Source organism: Crocodylus porosus, unplaced genomic scaffold (assembly GCF_001723895.1).
Source record: "Crocodylus porosus isolate Cpor-Errol unplaced genomic scaffold, CroPor_comp1, whole genome shotgun sequence".
NCBI lineage: Eukaryota > Metazoa > Chordata > Crocodylia > Crocodylidae > Crocodylus > Crocodylus porosus.
The window spans coordinates 37800556-37807076 of record NW_017728912.1 but is presented as its reverse complement, the minus strand read 5'-3'; the positions used below and the strand labels follow the sequence as shown (position 1 = coordinate 37807076).

The following is a 6521-nucleotide window of genomic DNA, read 5'->3' as shown; positions in this document are numbered from 1 at the left end:
ATTTGTTTGTTTACACTTTAAGACTTCTAACTGGAATCTTGAGGAGGACAGGGATACATCCCAGATCTTTCAAGGCCAGCAGATGATCATCTAGGCTAACTCATTGCACAGCACAGGCCAGAGAAGTTCACTCAGTACTGCCAGCTTTTATCTTGTGGTTGAAGTGGAGGATGTTCTATGGATGGTAACAGATCATCTTTCTGAGGTGTAAAGAAGTGTCTAGTCATCACCTGCACAGCTATGAGGTGTGGTGCAGTTTTTTTACATATTTAGAATAAGGGAATTAAGACAGCTTGGTACTAGGCTCTCACATTCTCTCCTGGGGGCAGTTAGCATTTCATGGTACCATCCCTGTTAGTTTAGAACAAAAGGAGTGGAGTTTGGAAGAGTTGGAAGACAGACAGTTCATGAAAAGAACATTTCTTAATCCCCCTGAATACCTCACCAGTTTATTGTTCATAAACAGGGATCATTGGTCTGTTTGGAATTGCCACTTCTCTCACCAGTTATTTCTTCTGGGCACATCTACATGTGCAATTAATACTATTTAGGCTTACTGTGCAATAATTTACTGTGCAGTAAACCAGTCCTGGGAAGGTGTGTCTACACATGCAGCCTCTTGGAAATAGCTTTGCTGCTTATGGGAGTTGGCTGATCCAGGCTTCCCCCTGCCCTGCTCTGATGCTCCCCCTGCAGCAGCTAGGGGGACCTATAAGCTCTGGCCACAGCTACTGGAGTGCCATGGCTAGTCTTTAAAAGGCAGCCCCATGCAGTGGTCCCCTGCCACATGCTTTTCTGGTCCAGAGCAGTCTACAGCATTCTTGCACAGTCCTCTATGACAATGTCTGCATAGTCTGTGCTCAGCATGCAATGGGTGCTCCACACCCAGGCCCTAGCAGCAAGAACCTGCACCACAGGCTTCTGCTTGCTGCTGCGCTCACTGTACTTCACAACCGCAGTGACCATAGCCTGGCCTAGGTCAGCCTCCACCCTGTCTGTCTCCACTGTGTTTCACAACCATGTGGCCAGGCTCACCGCCCCGCCTGTGGCCCGCTACCCCCAGGCTGTCACCTACCAGCCCCTGGACCACCACCTGGACCCCTGCAGGGGTGCCAGTGATGCCCACAAGGATGCCACCATGGGTGCTGTCCATGAGCTTCTGAGGCTCTAGTCCCACCACAGGTGGGCCTGCCATGCCAGACAGGACTGGTGGCTCCTCTTTGCCCAGTGCACCTGGGACGACGATCAGTGAGTGGACTCCTGGATGAACTGGCTCATACTCCAGGTGCTACTCGACCAGCTCAGCCTGCACCTGGAGCGTCAGCCCACCAGCATCTCTCTGCTTCTTCCCACAGATACCTGTGTGGCTATTACCCTCCTCAAGGTCACCATATACACCGGCTTGGAGTATATCAATAACCTCTTTGGGGTGGACAAGGTGACCACTGGCAAACCTGGCCTGGAGGTCTGTGGTATCCTCCAGGATGTGCTAGTCCACACCATGGTCTGGGTCAACAACCACCTGGATATGGTGGTGGATGCACCTCTGGCCACCTGAAGGGGAGCTGACCCACCCTTACTACCTGCCTTGAGGTTATGGAGGCCAACATCCCCCAGTTTATCATTGCAGATTATGTGCTGCATAACATCTTTGAGGCCTGGGGGAGCTCTTCCATGAGGTGTGGGTGGAAGAGGAGTAGTAGGTGGCTGACACCTGGCAGTGGGAGTGCCAGCTGCAGTGGCAGTGACAGCAATGGCCCTCTGCCACCGAGGCCTGGGCAAGTCACACACCTGACAGTGGGGGCCAGGGGCCCTGTGTGCAAGAGACGCTGGTGGACCACCTCTTCTTGTACCTCCTGATGTAGGATACCTGTCTGTCTGTCTATGGACCACAGGCTCACCACATGCCCCCAACAACACACTCACTGTGGACAGTTTTCAGCAAAAATCTTTATTTCCTTCCACAAACACAGACTCTGCCCCTCCCTCCCTCCTCAATCACAGGTTTCCTCCCAGACTCCCTCCCCAAGGACAGACCTCCCCAACCAATGCTGCTGCCTGCCAACAATAATACTCTTCCCTGTGTGAACTTTTTACATTGAACTGTGTCCCCTCCTGGGGTGGGGGACAGTGGGGTAGAGGGGCCTATGGGGTAGATCCTGGGGACAGGTGCCCAGCACCCTGGCCTTTGACTGCAGCACTGCAGGTGCAGATGCCATGGTGAGGCCAGTGGGGTGGGGGCTCTCTTGGGGGTGAGGGCTTCCCCTCCTCCATCATGGGCTTGGATAAATGGTGGGGAGTGGCCCACATGGGGGACCCAGTTGCCAGGGGACTGAGAGTGGGTGCAGGGGTAGGGGGCTCTGGCCACTGCAGGTGGCACTGTACCTTAGCTCAAGTCCACCGGGCATGCTGCTGTGGCTGCCACAGGGCCACTGCTCTGTGACACAATGGCCAGGGACAGGCAGCAGGTAGTACAGAGCCTGGGGTCAGGCAAGGGGTTTAAAGCCAAGGCTGAAGCAGGCACAGAGCCATCTCAACTATGGGGCTGGAGAAACTCCCTGCCCCATGGCTCTTGGGCAGGCCTGAGGCTGGCCCCCTGGTGGTGTGGCTTACCAGGAGCAAATTTGCTCCTGGTCAGTCTACATATGCACTACTGTGCAGTACCTACTATGCAATTAATTTATTACCTGCATTTGCTGGTAGTAAACTAACCATGCAGTAAGCTAATTTGCTGTGCAGTAGATTTGCTTCTTATAGAATTAAAGAGATCCACTCCTTCTCCTACCCTGCTCTGATCTCCTGCAGCAGCCAGGGGGAGCTGCAGCCTCTGGCTATAGCTGCTCAAGTGCCAGGGGGCTCTGGGGAGGGTGAAGGGCTGGGCTCAGCCTGGAAGAGGTCTCTGGGGGGTACAAGCTCAACCTGGTGGGGGACAGTGCCTTGGAAGCCTGTGGCAAGTAGACCTTGGATGCTTTCTGCCCTCCCCCCTAGCAGTGGCAGACCATCTCTCCCACCCCCCCGCAGTAGGGCACCTTCGCAGCTGCCCAGAGACCCCAGGCCTACAATGCATCCCCAAGAGTCTCTGGACAGTTTCCGATGAACAATCCTTATTTCCCTCCAAAACAACACACTCCCTCATGCTGCTGGACCTCCTCCCATGTCCACTGCAGGGTGGCTGCCAGATGGCAGGTAGGGCCAGGGCCAAGAGCTGGGCAGCAGGCAGCATGAAGGAGATTGTCAGGGCCAGGATGGTATGGAGCACTCCGGGTCCTCCTCTGTGGCCCCCACTGCCTGAACTACCATGGTGGCCTGCCACTCCTGAGCATCCAGCATTCTCTCGAGGGAAATGTGCCTCTCCTCATGAGCGAGGAGCCTGTTCCAGAATGCACAGTCTTTCTGCTTCTTCTCCTGCTTACACTTCAAGTCCTTGGCATGCCAGGCCCATGAGTCTGTAAGCCACTTCTCTGCCATGGTAACCACCCAGTCTAGCAGCAGGGTGCAATCTTGAGTACACTGCTGGCGGAGGTGGTGCACGTGGAAGGCACCAGCCGATGGTGGCAGCATCCCTGGTGGCAGCTGGTGCTTCTCCCCCGTGTGCCTGATAGACCTTCAGAGCAAGGACAGAGAGGCTCTTTGAGAGAGTTTGCAACATTTCAGAGATAACATACACTACACCAAGGGGCTGTGTGGTGCCTGGCCTCAAACCAAAGGACTTGCCACAGGTATCCTGCCATTCTGATCCCCTACCCAAGCCAACCCAGGGCTGGCTCCTGGCAGCAGCTGCTGTGGCTGCTCCAGAGCATCTTCCCACCTTCTCCTTCAGGCCAGGCAGTTTGCTCCTATGGTGACAGGCCCACACTGGGCAGGTTGAGGGGGAGGGTCTTCTGCCTGTCTGGGACACAGAGCAGCTGATGCCCCCACCCCACAGCGAGCCTCTTCAGAGAGGCATCCTGATATAGGAGGCGAGGGGCATGGTGCCTAGAGGCCAGGCAGCTTCAGGCACAGGTTCTGAGAGGCCAAACACAGTGCAAAGGCATGGTGCCTAGGGGCCAGGGAGAAGCCACTAGAAGCTTGGGAGTCAGGCCAGGGCTCTGCAGGGCTGCTGAAACCAGGGCATGTTCACTACAGCAACATACAGTGGTCAGGGATAGGGAACAGCTGGCCTAGGCCCCAGGGGACTAAAGGCCAGACAGGGACTGCTAAAGAGCCACTGCTGCCCCATGGCTGGAGGGACTCACAGCCATGTTGCTCTGCCACTGGCAGGAGGCTGGCCCCCTGGTGGTGGCTAATTTGCTCCCAGTCAGCATCTATACATGCTAATGTGCTTTAGCTAATACACAATAAATCTACTACCTGTATTTTCAGGTAGTAGAAAATACACCTGAAGTAAAAAACTTCCTATTTTACTGTGCAGTACCCTAGTACATTGTTAAATAGTGACACTTTACTACACAGTAGATTAGTCTAGTGCATAGTAAAGTGTCTCTTGTAAATGCGCCTCCTGAAAAACAGTTCAATCTCTTAACCTAGCTTTAGATTTACTCCCCCTGATTTATAAATATATGCAAATATTCTTTGGCAAGAGAAATACCACATCGAGTATAAAGGTAAATATTACTCTACCGAGTGAGGGGGAGTGAAACACCTTGTCCTGCTAATCTAATGTCCCAACTCACACGGTTTAATGAGGTTTTCATTCCTTCCTGTGAGAGACCAGGTTGCTTGTATTTACCTGTCTGTCTGGGCTGTGAGGAATAAAGTACATGATTAGATTCAGTGATGAAAGGAGACCTTGGAATGCAAAATATCATGATGTGTTAAAGCTGTTTAGCATATGATGGTTTTACAAATACCTCTGTTGTAATCAAGGAGAGCTCATGCCCTCAAACTCGCCACATGACCAGAGCCAACCAATATTCTGCAGAGATGCTATCATCAAAGATCAAGGGATCACGAGGTTATTTTGAATCACTTGATGTAACTCTCTGAGGGCTATGATTTAAACTTTTTGAATGTACAGGTTATCTGTGCCTCTGAAGTAATGCCTTTTTACTACATGACATGAAAAAGAATTAGAACATTATGTGGAGAATTGCAGTGGTACTGTAGGTGATATAGTATTGTATTAGAGTCTTGACTGAACAAAGTATTTAGGTCAAGCTTAAGTTTAAACACAAGTTAGTTGCATTCATGCTGGCCCAGCTCCCCGTGTGTTCAAAGGGAAGCATGTGTTAAATGTTTTGCCAGTTTAGGGTCTAGCTATGGAATTCAAGTTCGGGCAACCACAGTGGTTCCCACTATTCCACGTGTGTATGAATCTGTCCGAACACATAGTGATTCGCTACAGTAACAGAATAAAGAGGAATGCACAAGTTGTCCAGGAAAAGTGTGAGCAAAAAGCTGTCAAGAAAATAATTTCAAAAGATTAACAAAGCTCAGGCTCCTGCTTCCTAAAGTGTGTTTTGGAAAATGGAAAATAGATGCTGTGAAATATTCTATCCATAATCTGTAACTCAGATATCCTCCCTGGATTTGCCCTTTTTTCTTTGACAGGTTTGCTGGGTCTGGACCATAGTGAAATGGCTTTAAAAATGAGTTTTAATTATGTTCAGCATTTGTGAGTTGCCTGATAAAGAAGGGCATCTTGACAATATAAAAAAGGCACTGCTTTTGTACTGAGTGCTTCTGGGAGTTGCCAGCATGCTGTGGCACCTGTTTAAAATTGAAATGCAAATTACAGAGGAAGACTTAAGTGCCTAAATTTTCATGTACATGGAGGCCACTTGACATCTCTTTAACATTGAAATCAACTCTTAATGTGGGTATAAATGTAGTTTGTGCCTAATCTTTCAATAGTAAGGTAAAGATTTTTTTAAAGTGTTTAGGGATCTTGAACCTCTCAACTTCTTAGGTGTTCAGCTTGAAATGTGCAAGACTGAGCAGCCACTGTTCAAAATCAAGCCCTTAGCATTCCCATGAAGCACCAACCACATGTTCACTTCCAATGGCCTGTTTGTTCACCTTCAGTAGCTTGGGCTATGCCCACCAAGGTTCATTTACAATGGATGCATCCACGAGGAAGGACAGTGCTCATATTATTAATGTAAAAGTTACTCATCAATTTTGGTTTGCCCCGAGACAATCTTTGGCTGGGTCTGAAACATTCTGGAATTATTTATGTGTTTGGTTTCAATATTTTTAAAGGGGAATAATCTTCATTTGAAATTTTTTTATGGAGAATTTAAATGAACAGGCATCAGGAGATTCAAAGCACAGCATCCAGAGCTAAAAAAACTTGTTAGGTATGGGCGACTGGTGCCTCGTAATACTGGGGCGGGGGTGGTCACCAGCGGCCGATGGCCAATAGGGGTGGGGATCTCTCAGCAGCTGATCAGCCTGACTTCTATCCTGGGAAAGATCTTAGAAAAGCTTATTAAAGAGGCCATCCTTAATGGACTGGCCGATGCCAACATCCTAAGGGATAGCCAGCACGGGTTTGTTGCGGGTAGCTCTTGCTTGACCAA

General features: G+C 50.1%; 1 long non-coding RNA gene across 1 annotated transcript; it reads left to right on the top strand.

The window, feature by feature from the left end:
- Positions 1-5554: 5554 nt before the first annotated feature.
- Positions 5555-6048, top strand: LOC109309579. The gene is made up of 2 exons (XR_002100979.1): positions 5555-5815; positions 5909-6048. It is a non-coding gene; the product is annotated as an uncharacterized LOC109309579 (long non-coding RNA).
- Positions 6049-6521: the final 473 nt, after the last annotated feature.